Source organism: Chiloscyllium punctatum, chromosome 20 (genome assembly GCF_047496795.1).
Source record: "Chiloscyllium punctatum isolate Juve2018m chromosome 20, sChiPun1.3, whole genome shotgun sequence".
Lineage (NCBI taxonomy): Eukaryota > Metazoa > Chordata > Chondrichthyes > Orectolobiformes > Hemiscylliidae > Chiloscyllium > Chiloscyllium punctatum.
Window position 1 is genome coordinate 88,537,186 of NC_092758.1, and position 17,183 is coordinate 88,554,368.

Here is a 17,183-nt window from a genome sequence, read left to right on the forward strand (position 1 = left end):
CAAATGCTGTTCATCGCGAGATGGGCTGGTTTAAACCAACACGTTTGGTTAGATTTGTAATTGACTTGGAGATGCTGGTGTTGGATTGGGGTGGACAAGGTTAAAAATCCCACAACACCAGGTTATAGTCCAACAGGTTTATTTGGAATCACTAGCTTTCGGAGCGCTGCTCCTTCATCAGGTAGCTAGCTACAATGAAAACTTTTGTTTTGCATACAGTACAGGCAGAGCATACCAGGCAAAGTGCATTAGGGTAATAGAATAGAGCGAGGGATACAATATTACGGCTGTAGAGAAGGTACACAGAGAGTGAGATCAACATTAGACTTAAAATTTGAGAGGTCCATTCAGAAGCCTAATAACAGCGGGCAAAAAGTCTAGAGTCATCTAGACTCGAAACGTTAGCTTGTTCTCGCTCCACCAATGCTGCCTGAGCCACTGATCTCCAGCTTACTGTTTGAGCACAGACTCCAGCATCTGTAGTAATGTGCTCCTCTGTTGTGTTTACTCTTGTTCCACGTGGTTTGTATACTCATTGTTTGCTTGCCTTATATGCTGACATATTGTTAATATTTAGGAAGAGGTAAGAACCAATTATTTGGAGAGTATACAGTCAGAGTGCAACATTTACTGTCAATGATGTACTGAGTAACTGAATACCAACCTACCAGTCACACAGGGAGATGCAAGGAATATACTCGCTGATGCTTTGAGTGTAAACAGTGCAATTATTTCTAAACAGAGGATGGGGAACTTCGAATGGAAAATGTATGTACTGAGCAAAGAGACCATAACACTCGAGGCTAATGGTGATCCTGGTGGTATTATCGCTGGACTGTTAATCCACAGACCCTTATAAAGTACTGGGGATGTGGGTTTGAATCTTCCCATGGCAGATGGCGGAATTTGAATTGAATAAAAATTTGGAATTAAGAATCTCACGATGACTGTGAATCCATTGTCCAAATAACTCACTAATATCCTTTAAGGAAGGAAACTGCCATCCTTACCTGGTCTGGCCTCCATGTGACTCCAGACCCACAGCAATGTGATTGACTCTTAACTGTCCTCTGGGCCATTAGGGATGGGCAATAAACACCGGCCTAACCAGAAACACCCTCATCCTGTTCTAGATTAGACGACCTACAATTTGGAAATAGGCCATTTGGCCCACCAAGTCCACAGCCACCCTCCAAAGAGTAACCCACCCAGAGTCATTCCCCTATATTTACCCCTGACTAATGCACCTGACTGACACATCCCTGAACACTCTGGGTAATTTAGCATGGCCAATCCATCTAACCTGCACGTCTTTGGATTGTGGGAGGAAACCAGAGCACCCAGAGGAAACCCACACAGACACGGGGAGAATGTGCAAACTCCACACAGACAGACACCCGAGGCTGGAATTGAACCCGGGTCCCTGGCAACAGAGCTAACCACTGAGCCACCGTGCTGCCCTGTATGTGAATAAAGAGGAAAGAAGCATTGGGAACCACAGCAGTTAATGTTGCCTCCATCAAATAGAGGACAGACAATGGAGCTCTGTTAACAGGAGTGTGTGCTCGTGCACAATACACGCGACTTCTTCAAAGACCGTGGTGAAAAGGGAAAGGAAGGAGATGTCATCACTTGTAGCAATGGAGCAGGGTGCAGGAAATATGTCAGTTCGACAGGTCACATTGGCCCTGACACAGACCGCTTTCTAAGTCATTGCTTCATCGTCTGATTCCCGGCTGACACTGAGCTTTATATAAGCTTCAGATCGCTGCTGGCCCTGTGCCTGTTTTAAAACAGTTCCCAGTGAGGCAAGGGAGCTACAAATCCTGGCACTGTTCGAATGATGCAGTGCAGTGAATCACCTTAAAGTGGGCCGTTTCAATACTGAGAAAAGCGAAATGCATTATCCTGGTGCAGAACTGAGATTGGGAATTTTAAAAGGATACTGTTCCATGGTGGCAGATGTCTGAGCACTGTGGGACATCTCTCACTGGGTACACAGACTAATGCAGCAGGGGAGCTTGACTTCTCTGGACTTTTTTATTCAATCATGGAATATGGGCATCACTGGGCTCAGCATTTATTGCCCGTCCCTAGTTGCCCCTTGAGAAGGTGGGGGTGAGCTGCCTTCTTGAACTGCTGCAGTCCACCTTCTGTGGGTTGACCCATAATGCCCTGAGGGAGGGAATTCCAGGATTTTGACCCAGCGACAGTGAAGGAACGGCGATATACTTCCAAGTCAGGATGGGGAGTGACTTGGAGGGGAACTTGCAGGGAGTGGTGTTCCCATGTATCTGCTGCACTTGTGGACGAACATGGTCGTGTGTTTGAAAGGAGCTGAGGATCTTTGGTGATGGGAAAACATCCGTTCCGCCTGGAGAAAAGAGTTTTAGGAGACGAGAGAGTTTGCCTCTTTAGAAACGTTACCACTTTAAGACACGGTCAGTCAGCAGCTCCAAGGTATTATGGACTAGGCCAGACCACTCAAAACATTCTTAAGCAGGCAGCCCAGAGCATAACTTTGCAATTTGTTTCGGTAAGTGTACAGTGACAGTTACCTGGAGTAAGATAGCGAGGTTGACGACTAGATTTAAAACAGACAAAAACTGTATTCACAAAAATTACACAATGAAACACGAAAAACAGAATAAAGAACCCCTACAGAACTCAGTCTATCCAAAGTAGACTTAATTATGCTGTTGTGAAAATACACAACAGTCCCAATACGCAAACCTCCTTTAAAACACAGGACAAAAAAAAGGTCAAATGCTTACAGGTTGACATTGGTAGGGCAGAAGGGAGAGTTTCCACACAGCTCACTGTTGAACTCCTTGCCAGTTCTGGATTGAACTAAACTACTCAGCTAGAGAGCTGACCACTCCCCTTTCATTATACAGGTCACTTCTAAAACGTGACCACTTTGGCCTGACTTCTCATCTGTTTACATATAAACAAAAAGGCCTCTCAAAATTCTTTTCATCTCTGTACCAAACCAGTCTGATCGGAGCCCGGCCTAGTTCATTACCCCACTGAAAAAAAATCAAGGACAGAGTCTCCTTGAGCCAAGGAACAGGTTTTAGGGGAAAAAAGGACTAGCTTTGTGACATGGGGAAAGGGGGGTGTAGGCAGCAGCACTGACAGGCACAGGAACTGGCAATAACAGTATTCCAGGAGAAACTCTTCACCATGGCACTGTGAAGAGGTGCAAAGAAAATACTGGGGGCTATAGAGCGTAAAAGTTAATCACACCGGGAAGTGGTAGAGTTCCCTACAACAGAAGGATTTGCAGGAGCGGTTACCAGGACAATATCTGCTGTGAAGGGAACTCAGGAGATTAAAAACACGAGGGGCAACCTTTTCATTAGAAGAGTAGTTCATGTATGGAATAAACTTCCTGAGGAAGTGGTGGGTGTGGGTACAGTTACAATATTTAAGAGACATTTGGATGAGTACATGGATAAGAAATGTTCGGAGGGTTATGAGCTGGGAGCAGGCAGGTGGGACTAATTTAGTTTGGGATAATGTTTGGCATGGACTGGTTGGACCGAAAGGTCTGTTTCCGTGCTGTATGACTCCATGACTATGACTCGATAACCTCCTCCATGAAAGATGCTTAACCAGAGAAATGCTTTACAGAAGATCAGACTCAATGTTAACAGTCCCCAAGCCCAAGACTTAGAGAACTTAAAAAAAAAGAACTCTTTCCAATAGCATTGTTAAACTTCCAGACCATCGGAATGTGTGGGGGTGGGGGAAGAGGAGATAGAGGTATGTGTAAAAGCAATGACGTATCGAAATGTATCTACATTAACTATGTGGAAGGAAAGGCCTGGGAGAAGAGGGTGGGGTAAGATAATAGCTTTGAAAGAGTTCATGCACCCAATCTGATGACATCATACTGTCTTTGGGGGGGGAGAAGAAACAGTTTAGCAGTAGCTCCCATTGAAGATAGATGTGTTGTGCCTGCCGGTTGGCTCTCGGTAAACATCAGCATTATATCCATCTCGTCAATGTATCTAATGCTATTATGGAACAAATTACATTTTATTGTTAAAACAAGTACCTCCTCTTGTGGTGACTAATTAGTACTCGATAGTCTATCATTGCTAATTAGATAGGCCCTTAGACTCAGCATGGCATGGAGAATTGGAGGGTTATTCTCAAGCAGTCGTAACCTTCTTTGGCTCAGAAGGTTCAGGTTCAAGTCCCACCTGACCCAGGATGTATATTATAACATGTCCAAATAGGTTAATTTTAATAACTAGAAATAGGTCTGGGGCTCTCGAACTTGTTTGAGGTTTATTTAAAAGAGTAGAAAGGAGAGTTGGTGGGACCACTTTAACTCAACCAGATGTTGCCAGGGGTTGGTCCTGTGATATATGATATAGTGAAGCCCTAGGGGAATGGTCGTGTGATATATGATAGGGTGAAGCCCTAGGGGAGTGGTCATGTGATATATGATAGGGTGAAGCCATGGGGGAGTGATTGTGTAATATATGCTAGGGTGAAGCCCTGGAGGTTGGTCCTGTGATATATGATAGGGTGAAGCCCTGGAGGTTGGTCCTGTGATATATGATAGGGTGAAGCCCTGGAGATTGGTCCTGTGATATATGATAGGGTGAAGCTGTAGGGGAGTGATGGTGTGATATATGATAGGGTGAAGCCCTGGGGGAGTGGTCGTGTGATATATGATAGGGTGAAGCCCTGGAGGTTGGTCCTGTGATATATGATAGGGTGAAGCCCTGGGGGAGTGGTCATGTGATATTTGATAGGGTGAAGCCCTGGGGGATTGGTCGTGTGATATATGATAGGGTGAAGCCCTGGGGGAGTGGTCGTGTGATATATGATAGGGTGAAGCCCTGGGTGGGGGGGGGTTGGTCGTGTGGTATATGATAGGGTGAAGCCCTAGGGGAATGGTCGTGTGATATATGATAGGGTGAAGCCCTGGGGTAGTGGTCGTGTGATATATGATAGGGTGAAGCCCTGGGGGAGTGGTCATATGATATATGATAGGGTGAAGCCCTGGGTGGGGGGGGGTTGGTCGTGTGGTATATGTTTGGGAAACATGCAGCAGGTTGAAACCCAAAGACAGATGGAATTGCAGTCTCCATCCTCCACCACTGTGATTGATGAAAAGGCTCAGCAGGTCTAGCAGCATCTGTAAAGCGAAAGCAGAGATAATGTTTAGGGTCCAGTGACCTTTGTGTTCTGAGATACTGCCAGATGCTGCCAGACCTGCTGAGCTTTTCCAGCAACTCCTGTTTTTCTTCCTGATTTACAGCATCCACAGTTCTTTCAGTTTTTATTTAGCAAAGTGTATATTGATCTCAGTGTTAAATAAGAGCTAGAAAGATTCTAACAATATTTTTGAAAGTGAAGAGAAATAGGATTGTGTTTTGACATGAGGTATACCCTCTCTTGCTAAACCTGACAGACAGAAAAGATTCACCTCATGCTCTAATCTGTGAAAATTTGTTCCCAAAAGTCTCTATTTAAAGTAAAAATTAACAATTCTATTTTTTAAAGCCTAACAGAGAATAATGAACCAATTATTTACAACTCATTTATCCAAACCTATCTTTTACCTTCTCCTCCACAATAATGTTCCGATAAAACCCCCGATTAAGATTTACAGAAAAATTCAAATTTCAAAACCAGCTGGCTGTCTAATCTTCTCTTTGTATCTTCCTCTGTAGATTTGCTCTCCAGATCGGTGTCAATATTTTTTCTGTGCAAACTCCTTCTCCAGACAGGTACATCGCAGACAGATCTTACTAGCAGCCTTTTCCTGTTGGTCTTTTGGTGGTTCTCCTGACCTGTTCAATGTTTTCCAGTTTTATACCCCAAAACATCACATCATTTCATTGGTTTTAATATTGTTAAAATACCAAATTCAAAGTTGATTGGAGTTTGGTATCTTGGGGCATAATTTAAACTGATTGGCCCAACTTGATTTTGTTTTTGTCTCATAGCAACCCAGCCAGTGCTAGCTGTTCTGACCAAGCATTAGATTGTTACCTTGTTCTGGACTCTCTGTGCCTCTGTAAGTCCTTGCTAGCTTTCAACTCTCTTTAAGGTACAGTACTCCTTACACTTTCATAATAATTGCATTAATCGGAATTACATCCCATTGGTAGCCACACTTTAAAAGGACATTGTTGATGTAAAGTGTTTTGGAACATCCTATGGTAAAAAGCGCTTCTTAAACTCAAATATTTTTTTTCTTAAAACACACAGCAGTCAGTTTATATGTGAAAGGAGAGTTGCCATTCAGTTCAAGTAAAACAACACAACTTGCAAGTTTGACTTTTGTTTTCCCTTGTGGCTAAAGGGATCAAGGGGCATGAGGATAGGATTGGAATGGGACACTGAGATTGCGTGGTCAGCCATGATCATATTGGATAGTGGTGCTGGCTCGAAGGGCTGAATGGCCTGTTCCTGCTCTATTTTCTATGTTTCTTTGTCCTAGCCTAAGACATTTGTTCCCTTAACCAACATCTCTAAAACAGAACTGCCTGCAAATGTGCTTCAATCGAGGCATTCAAGAGGGGCAGTGGATGGTCATGTTGTGCAGAGATATGGGGCGAAAGTAGAGGATTGACACAAGATAACAGAAGATGTACAGGTGCAATGGGATGAATGGCCACCATCTGTGCTGTAACAATTCTGTTATTATTCAGTTGTTTGTGATAGCCATCAGATATACGTCCCACCCCTCCCCTTCCCTGGCTCTGTATTTACTTAAAATCTGTTGGAATTTTATCTCATCTCAACAGGGAGCACTGAAAATCCCCATGAGGATGGTTTCAGAGACGTTAAGGAACTACAGCTACGTGGATAGTTTAGAAAAGCCACAGCTAATACCATCAGAGAAGAGAAGATGAAGAGATGATCTGACTGAAGGGTTCAAAGTCACGTGGATGAAGGTGTTCCTGCAAGAGACAGCAGCGCTGATTTGGAAAGAGATTATGGTAATATGACAAACCTTTCACATGGTGAATGACAAATCCCAAGAGCTTAGTGTAGTCAGAGCCAACTGGAGCATCGGAAAGAGAACTGTACAATGATTTCAAGTAAAAAGAATCTGTAAGGTTTTAGGGGAAATGACAGGTGAATGGGACTTTAGTGAAATGCTGTTACAGAGAGTTATCATGGGCAGAGAGATTGGGCCTCTCTCTGACATCATTTTAATAATGATATGATTTTTCCGGTTATAGAGTCAAAGAGTTGTACAGCATGGAGACAGACCCTTCGGTTCAACTCATCCATGCCGCGGGTAAAGGTGGATAAATCCCCAGGACCTGATCAGGTGTACCCGAGAACTCTGTGGGAAGGTACAGAAGTGATTGCTGGGCCTCTTGTTGAGATATTTGTATCATCCATAGTCACAGGTGAGGTGCCTGAAGACTGGAGGTTGGCAAACATGGTGCCACTGTTTAAGAAGGGTGGTAAGGACAAGCCAGGGAACTGTAGACCAATGAGCCTGACCTCGGTGGTGGGCAAGTTGTTGGAGGGAATCCTGAGGGACAGGATGTACATGTATTTGGAAAGGCAAGGAATGATTAGGGATAGTCAACAGGGTTTGTGCGTGGGAAATCATGTCTCACAAACTTGATTGAGTTTTTTGAAGAAGTAACAAAGAAGATTGATGAGGGCAGAGCAGTAGATGTGATCTATATGGACTTCAATAAGGTGTTTGACAAGGTTCCCCATGGGAGACTGGTTAGCAAGGTTAGATCTCATGGAATACAGGGAGAACTAGCCATTTGGATACAGAACTGGCTCAAAGGTAGAAGATAGAGGGTGGTGGTGGAGGGTTGTTTTTCAGACTGGAGGCTTATAATCAGTGCAGTGCCACAAGGATCGGTGCTGGGCCCTCTACTTTTTGTCATTTACATAAATGATTTGGATGCGAGCATAAGAGGTACAGTTAGTAAGTTTGCAGATGACACCAAAATTGAAGGTGTAGTGGCCAGCAAAGTTCTTTCCCTGGGGTTGGGGAGTCCAGAACTAGAGGGCACAGGTTTAGGGTGAGAGGGGAAAGATATAAAAGAGACCTACGGGGCAACTGTTTCAGACAGAGGGTGGTACGTGTATGGAATGTGCTGCCAGAGGAAGTGGTGGAGGCTGGTACAATTGCAACATTTAAGAGGCATCTGGATGGGTATATGAATAGGAAGGGTTTGGAGGGATATGGGCCGGGTGCTGGCAGGTAGGACTAGATTGGGTTGGGATATCTGGTCGGCATGGATGGGTTGGACCAAAGGGTCTGTTTCCATGCTGTACATCTCTATGGCCCTATGAACAGATATCCTAAGTAGTCACACAGGAGTCCTATTTGCCAGCACTTGGCTCATATCCCTCCAAACCCTTCCTATTCATATACCCTTTCAGATGCCTTTTAAATGCTGTAATTGTACCAACCTCCACCACTTCCTCTGGCAGCTCATTCCATACACGGACCACCTTTTGCGTGAAAAAGTTGCCCCTTAGGTCCCATTTAAATCTTTCCCCTCTCACCCTAGACCTATGCCCTTTAGGTCTGGACTCCCCCACCCTGAGGAAAGTACTTTGTCTATTTACCCTATCCATGCCCCTCATGATTTTGTAAATCTCTATAAGGTCACCCCTCAGCCTCCACTCCAGGGAAAACAGCCCCAGCCTATTCAGCCTCTCCCTATAGCTCAAACCCTCCAGTTCTGACAGAAGTTCAAGACCTGAAACTTTAACTCAGTTTCCCACTTCACTCTCTTGCCTGCGGTTCAGTTCCAGAATTTTCTGTTCACTCTCTGGCCTCCAGCACCTCCAGTGTTTTGCTTTTGTTGTTTAAGGGGCGTTAATTGGTTGCTGTGTTCCTGGCATTATCTCTGGGACACTTCAGAAGTTTAGATTAGAGTGGTGCTGGAAAAGCACAGCAGTTCAGGCAGCATCTGAGGGGCAGGAAAATCGATGTTTCGGGCAAAAGCCCTTCATCAGGAATAGAGGCAGAGAGCCTGAAGGGTGGAGAGATAAACAGTTACTTCTTTTGCCACTTTGGCAACTCCTGAAGTCGTGAAAGGCTCAATTATAAAATTACGTCTATTATTTTTATTAAACTCAAGGCCTTCAGGAACACCCTCCTGGCTCCTCTCACTAATCAGAATTCCAATTTGGTAATAATGAGGAAGAGGCCTTGTGTGGGAGGCTTCAGCAGGCAGCTATTCAAATAAAGCCCCAGTCCTGCTGAATAAATATTGTCACACTGTTCAACAACAATGGTGGAACTGAGTGACATATTGTCTCGAAACAAACCAGCCCACGCTACAAACCCTTCAGGCGAGGGATCACTCAGCAAGTGCTGGTTCAATCCTACATCGTGCTGACCCAGACGCTCAAAGCAAAATGACCGAACCTGCGATTCATTGCCCCCTTGACACCAGGCATGTAATGGTTTAAATGAGAAAGAGCTATGTCAGACCTGCTGAGTTTCTCCAGCGCCATCTCTCTTTATTTCAGATTTTCAACACCCACAGTGTTCTGCTTTCACATTACAACTGGGTTTTAAAGGAATACTGGGGCAGCACAGTGGCTCAGTGGTTAGCACTGCTGCCTCACAGTGCCAGGAACCCTATCTATCAACTGCATTGCCACAGAAGGCTGTGGAGTATTCTTAAACTGAGGTAGATAGGTTCTTAAGTATCAAGGGATACAGGGAGAAAGCAGGGGAATGGGGTTGAGAAACCTATCAGCCATGATTGAATGGTGAGCGGACTTGATGGGCTGAATGGCCTAATTTCTGGTCCTATGTTTTAAGGTCTGATGGACCCGTGTTTGATTTCAGTCCGGGCAACTGTCTGTGTGGAGTTTGCACGTTCTCCCCGTGTCTGTGTGGGTTTCCTCCGGGTGCTCCGGTTTCCTCCCACAGTCCAAAGGTGTGCAAGTTACAGTGGATTGGAAATTGCCGCATGGTGACTAGGGATGTGCTGGCTAGGTGGGTTAGCCAAGGGAAATGCAGGGATACAGGGTTAGGGTGAGTCTGGGTGAGACAACCTTCAGAGGGTTGGTGTGAACCCGATGGGCCGAGTGGCCTGCTTCCACACTGTAGGGATTGTATGAATGCCAGGTGAGTCTGTCAATGACGGATATCAATTTCTATTTCTATACCATGTCATGTAGAAGAACATTCCAATGCACTTCCCAAGGATTCAATCCTAAAAATAAGCATTTATCCTTGGCAGGCAAGAATGGGAGTGATTCAATGGGAATGGAAGGCGAGGTGAGGTATTTCCAAGGTACCATTAAATCTAAACTACAAATGGTGTACCAACAGACATAATAACAGCTTCTTCCCCGCTGTTATCAGACTTAAGAATGGACCTCTCATATATTAGAGTTGATCTTTCTCTTCACCTTCTCTGTAGCTGTAACACTATACTCTGCATTCTGTCCTATTGCCCTGATGCATTTATGTAAGGTATGATTTGACCAGTTAGGGCGCAAAACAAAACCTCTCATTGTATCCCTGTACACGTGACAACAATAAATCAAATCAAATCGATCGAAGCAGTTGAAGTAACTCCACAGAGTCCAGTATCCCGTCAACAGCTCACTCTTTACTTACATGTACACGGTACACTGTTTACTGACCCCGCTAGCTCAGATCCAACTCCGAGAGCAAACAGAACCCCTGGAGGAAGGCTCACCCGACCTGAAACATTAACTCTGATTTCTCTCCACCGATACTGCCAGACCTGCGGAGCTTTTCCTGCAATTTCTCTTTTTGCTTGAGAGCCTTTGACACTCCCCATTATACCTGTCAGCCAGGGCTCCCTGATTGGACCAGGGTTAACCGCCCCCAATCGGGGAGCTCCTACCCTGTGTGATTCACCTGGTTGGGACCTCATTCCAATCAGGACAGTGATGGTTGTAGAAGAAGCTGGAGGTGGGAGAGAGCAGTGTTCTCAGAGATTGGAGGAGGAGGAGAAACAGAGAGCAGCAAGAGAGCAGGGGGAAATGCCTTGGAACATGGAAATGAGAAATTTTAAATTGCTGTATTGCTGGACTGACAGCCAACGTACCTTAGTCTGGAGTTGGAGGAGTAGAGAATTAAATTTACAATCCAACGAGAAAAGTGATAGTCTGTAGCAGACGAGGACTGACTCACTGTGTCAAGCTGATGGGTAGCTCTCTGCCGCTGGAGTCTGGAGATGGATACTGAAATCCCACTCTATGCATTGAGCACCTAAAGGGCTCACATTGCTGAGGGAGTGCTGCACTGCTGCAGGTATTGCATCTCCATTAAAATATGAAACCGAGACCCAGCGGGCTCCTGGAATGGAGGGAAAAGTGCCAACTAACCACTATTTACAATTCCTTCCTCTATCCTATCCATTACCTTCCCTTCTATAATACTAGCCCAATAAAATTCCCAATTAAGATTTACAAAACAACACCTTCTTATCTCAAAACCAGGCAGCAGTTTCTTCTTCTATTTGGATCTTCCCATGTCTTCTTTTCTTCATCTTATGGATTCTGATTCACAGGTTATTTATTGAGAAAGGTACTTTGAAGAGTGCTATTTTTCAGGCAGTACCCGCTGGGCTTTGGCAGTTCTCCTTCCAAATGTTCAATCTTCTTCGGTCTTATACCCCAGAGCATCGGATTGTGTCATTGGCTTTTAAGATTGTCAGTATACTCAATTCAAACTGGATTGGAGTTTGGTATTTTTCGGGGAATAATTTAAACTGATTGGCCTAATTCAAATCTGTTTTTTTGTCATCTCCAGGCAAACCAGATAGCCCAGTAGCTGGAGCACATGTTACACTGTGTCTTATTGAGAATACTTGGTGTTGTCACTGTTAGCTTTTAGCTCTCGTAAAAGGTATAGTTCACCCACATCTTCATAACAACCAGTCTTACTTTTCTTCATTGTGTCTGGATTGGCCCTGTCCCTGGGAGCATTGGGAAACTATTATTTCACAAAGTTAAAATTCACACAACACCAGATTATAGTCCAACAGGTTTAATTGGAAGCACACTAGCTTTCGGAGCGACGCTCCTTCATCAGGTGGTAGTGGAGGGCTCAATCCTAACACACAGAATTTATAGCAAAAATTTACAGTGTGATGTAACTGAAATTATACATTGAAAAATTGATTGTCTGTTAAGCCTTTCATCTGTTAGAATACAGTGATAGTTTCACTTCTTTCATGTGTAAATCACAAAACCTTTTTTTTAAAAAGTTGCATTCTCGGGTTAGCTGTTAACAATGGCATAGACAGAGAACACAGGGGGCCAACACCTTCAACATATTGTCTAGCTATCACCATGGTGGTACCTATGTCCACACTCTGACACGTCTTGCAGCGCCTACCGTGACAGGGTTGTATGGAGTTACCCTGACAGCCGGGCAGCTTACTACGAACAACAATCTGTTTGGGGTTTGGCGACTGTTTAAAGGCAAGTAGTGGAGGTGTGGGGAAGGTCTTGGTGAGGTGCTCATCCCCATTGATAATGTGTTGCAGGTCACGAAGAACATGGCGTAATCTTTCAGCTCCTGGGAAATACTGAACAACGAAGGGTACCCTGTTGGTTGCAGCACGTGTCTGTCTCCTGAGGAGGTCATTACGGTTCCTTGCTGTGGCACGTCGCAACTAGCGGTTGATGAGTTGGGCATCGTACTCCATTCTTGTGAGGGAATCCCTGAGGTGCCCATCACGTTCCTCCTCATCTGAACAGATCCGGTGTATGCGTAGGGCTTGTCCATAGGGGATGGCTGTTTTTAATATGTTTTGGGTGGAAGCTGGAGAAGTGTAGCATTGTGACGTTGTTTGTGGGTTTGTGGTAGAGTGTGGTGCTGAGGTGTCCATCCTTGATGGAGATGCACGTGTCCAAGAATGAGACAGATAGTCAAGAGTAGTCCATGGTGAGTTTGATGATGGGATGAAACTTGTTGATATCACTGTGTGGTTTTATCAGTGACTCCTCGCCATGGGTCCAGAGGAAGAAAATGTCATCAATGTACCAGGTGTATAGTGTTGGTTGGAGATCCTGCATACAGAAGAAGTCTTGTTCGAACCTGTGCATAAAAATGTTGGCATATTGGGGTGCAAATGTGGTCCCCACGGCTGTTCCATTTGTCTGATGAAGAACTGATTGTCAAAGGTGAAGACATTATGATCGAGGATAAAGTGGATGAGTTGTAGGATGGTGTTTGGAGACTGGCAGTTGTTGGTGTTGAGTACTGAGGCTGTTGCCACGATGCCATCCTTGTGGGGGATGCTGGTGTAGAGTGCGGAAACGTCCATTGTGATGAGGAATGTTTCCGGTTCGACTGGTCCGTGGGTGCTGAGTTTCTGTAAGAAATCCATAGTGTCGCGACAGAAGCTGGAGATCCCCTGTACAATAGGTTTCAAGATGCCTTCCACATAGCCAGAGAGATTCTCACATAGGGTCCCATTGCCCAACCCGATGGGATGTCCTGGTGAGTTGGCTTCGTGTACCTTTGGAAGGCAGTAGAAGTCGCCTACATGAGAAGTACGTGGGATGAGGGCGCGTAGGGAACTCTGAAGGACTGGATCCAAAGCTCTGATCAATGTGTTTAATTCACGGGTGTGTTCTTTGGTTGGATCAGCTGGTAGTTGCCTGTAGTGTTCCTGGTTGTTCAGTTGTCGGTACACTTCCTTGCAGTAATCTGTTCTATTCTGACAACTCCATACAACCCTGTCATGGTAGGAGCTGCAAGATGTGTCAGAGTGTGGACATAGGTACCACAATTACACGTGGGGACACCTCCCACCTTGTACATGACAGATACTCATGTGACTCAGCCAACATCATACATTGCAGACAAGGATGCCCGGAGGCATGGTACACTGGGGAACCGAGCAATGGCTATGATAACAGATGAATGGACACCACACAACAATCAACAGACAGGAGTGTTCCCTCCCAGTTGGGGAACACGTCAGTGGTCCAGGCTTGGACCTTCAGGTGACCATCCTCCAAGGCGGATTTCGGGACAGACAGTAGCGAAAAGTGGCCGAGCAGAGACTGATAGCTAGGTTCGGTACCCATAGGGAGAGCCTCAACCAGGGCCTTGGGTTCATGTCACATTACAGGTGATCACCATTGCACTACACACACACACCATCCTACACACACACACACACACAGGCACTCCTATATACACATACACTCTGCACACATATACACAGACACGCACACAGACACTCACACATACCCTTACAGACACACTCACTCACACATGCACCCCCTCACAGACTTAAGACACTCTGCACTCACTACGCACACACATACACTTTCTCATGCTCACAACCCCCAACCCAAACAGACACACACACACAGACATAAAGACCCACATGCACACATATATTTTGTGGGGTGAATTTGTACCTGCAGAATTACATTGTACTTTGCTCAAAAACTGCATGCATTCATGTAGAACTCTGAGCTCAAAAACTGCATGAATTTATGTAAAACTCCATTATCTCACTTTTCAGATTAGAATCAATCTAAACATCAGGTCATAGACAGAGAACACAGGGGGCTAACACCTTCAACACATTGTCTAGCTATCACCATTGTTAACAGCTAACCCGAGAATGCAACTTTTTAAAAAAAGATTTTGTGATTTACACATGAAAGAAGTGAAACTATCACTGTATTCTAACAGATGAAAGGCTTAATTTTTCAATGTATAATTTCAGTTACATCACACTGTAAATTTTTGCTCTAAATTCTATGTGTTAGGATCGAGCCCTCCACAATCACCTGAAGGAGCGTCACTCTGAAAGCTAGTGTGCTTCCAATTAAACCTGTTGGACTATAACCTGGTGTTGTGTGATTTTTAACTTTGTACACTCCAGTCCAACACCGGCACCTCTACATCATGACTATTAATTTAAGGGAGGTGAAAGAGGAATTTGGAAACTGACTGGAGCACAGCTACCGTGGCTCCTTACACAAAGAAAAATAATTGCAGTTGGTCGATTTTATGTCCAGTCGTACACGTGTGAAGTCTGTTATGGCGCTACATAAATGCAGTTTGAAGTGGTAAATCTTTTAAAAGAAAGGCATGTCTTTATGAGGCGTGGCTGATTGCCCAGATACTGTCCCAGCCTGCGGCCTGTGGCAGCTGCTACCAGTCTGCTAAATGAGATAGAAAATGGGCAAATCCTGGCACAGTGCCACTACCTGGGAAAGCACCAGATTACTGTGTTGTGTTCTTTGGCAATGCAATCTATATAGATCAATCAGGTGGTTATAAAAAAGAACCTGCATTGGCTTTAAGAACGGTGGCACCCTGTGAAATGTGCAAATTCCTCTCCTGAACTACTTTTATGTTTATAATGTGACCTTTAACTGGTCTCCCAACAAAGAATATTTTACCAACCAAAAGAGAAAATGCTGGAAAATCTCAGCAGGTTTGGCAGCATCTGTAAGGAGAGAAAAGAGTAGACGTTTTGAGACTAACTGACCCTTTGTCAAAGCTAAAAAAAGGGAGAAATAAGGAGGTACTCTCCTAGTATAAATACCTCCCTATTTCTCCCTTTTTTTAGCTTTGACAAAGGGTCAGTTAGACTCAAAACGTCAGCTCTTTTTCTCTCCTTACAGATGCTGCCAGACCTGCTGAGATTTTCCAGCATTTTCTCTTTTGGTTTCAGATTCCAGCATCCGCAGTAATTTGCTTTTATTTAATATTTTACCAACTCTCTTTATATAACAATGCAGGTGATGAAGCCCTTGTACAATTCGCTGGGCAGTCATATAGATATTTAATGAAGTCCTTGGTACAATTATATATATGTCTGACATGAAACATGCCCCGTCTGTTGGACTATAAACTGGTGTTATGTGATTTTTAACTTTGTCCACCCCAATCTAACACTGGCACCTCCTCTTCATATTTATTTGTTGAGATGTAATAGCTAGTTTTCTATTGCATTTGAAATTCCCCCGCATTATTTTTTTCACTAATCTTTGCTGTTTTTGTTTAAATGTTCTGTTTTTAAAAGCCCGTTTGTTCCTCTGTAAATATACCCATTGCCCAAGAGAAAACTGTTCAGTCCAATACTAAATAAAAACTGAAAGAACTGCGGTTGCTGTAAATCAGAAACAGAAACAGACATTGCATGAAAAGCTCAGCAGGTCTGGCAGCATCTGGGAAGAGAAATCAGAGTTAACATTTCAGGTCCAGCGACCCTTCCTCAGAACTGAGCTTTACCTGCAATTTGTTACTGTTCAGTCAAAGTTCAGGAGAATGTAATAGGCAGGACACATGAGAATGACGTTAGGAGATTGTTCCACTACAGGTGGTTAAAAGCTAATATTCCCTTTCTCTGCAAGACTGTTTGTGCTGGGATAACTGAGACTTTCGAGATGGATATTGATGGATTTATTTTTGGATATAAAGAGAAGCTGAATCTAGTATCCCCCATCTCACATTTTTAGATCAGGTCCAACACAGGTTAAAAGCACAATAATGTTCACTTGGCAAAACTCTATCTGACACATTGAGATCAGGTCCAGCATTGACTGGATGTAATGTAAGGTTTCCCATATGTTGCCCTATTACAGTATAGGAAGCAATAACCAAAATATTATCAATAATATTTGCAACAGAAAAGGAATGGGGAGTTAAAAACTGGAAATGAGAAGAACTAAAGTTAATAACTAGAAATCAGACCACTGGCTTTTACTCATTTCCTGTCTTGAATGCTGCCAGGCCAGATGGAGTGTTTATGAGTTAAACTGAACTCTGCACTGTTTAACAAGTGATAACTATCTCTGCTTTACTTACTAACCAAGGACACACCTCTGCAAGCTCAAAGCCATAAATGAGAGATTGATCAACAAAGGCGCTCGCTGCACCTGTTGTGTGTTGTTTTATATATCAGACTGCACGTGTTGTTATGTTATTATGAAGCTAACACTGATATTTAGCGTTGGTAGCTTTACACACGCGCACACGCACACACACACACACACACATAGACACACACAGAGACTCACATACGCTCTCTCACACACACACACACATACACAGACGCACGCACACAAGACATAAATGCATATACACACGCACATGTGTGCACACACAGAAGCACACAAATACATACATACAGCTACACACATACAGGCACACACGTGTGCACACACACAAGCACAAACATACGCATGCA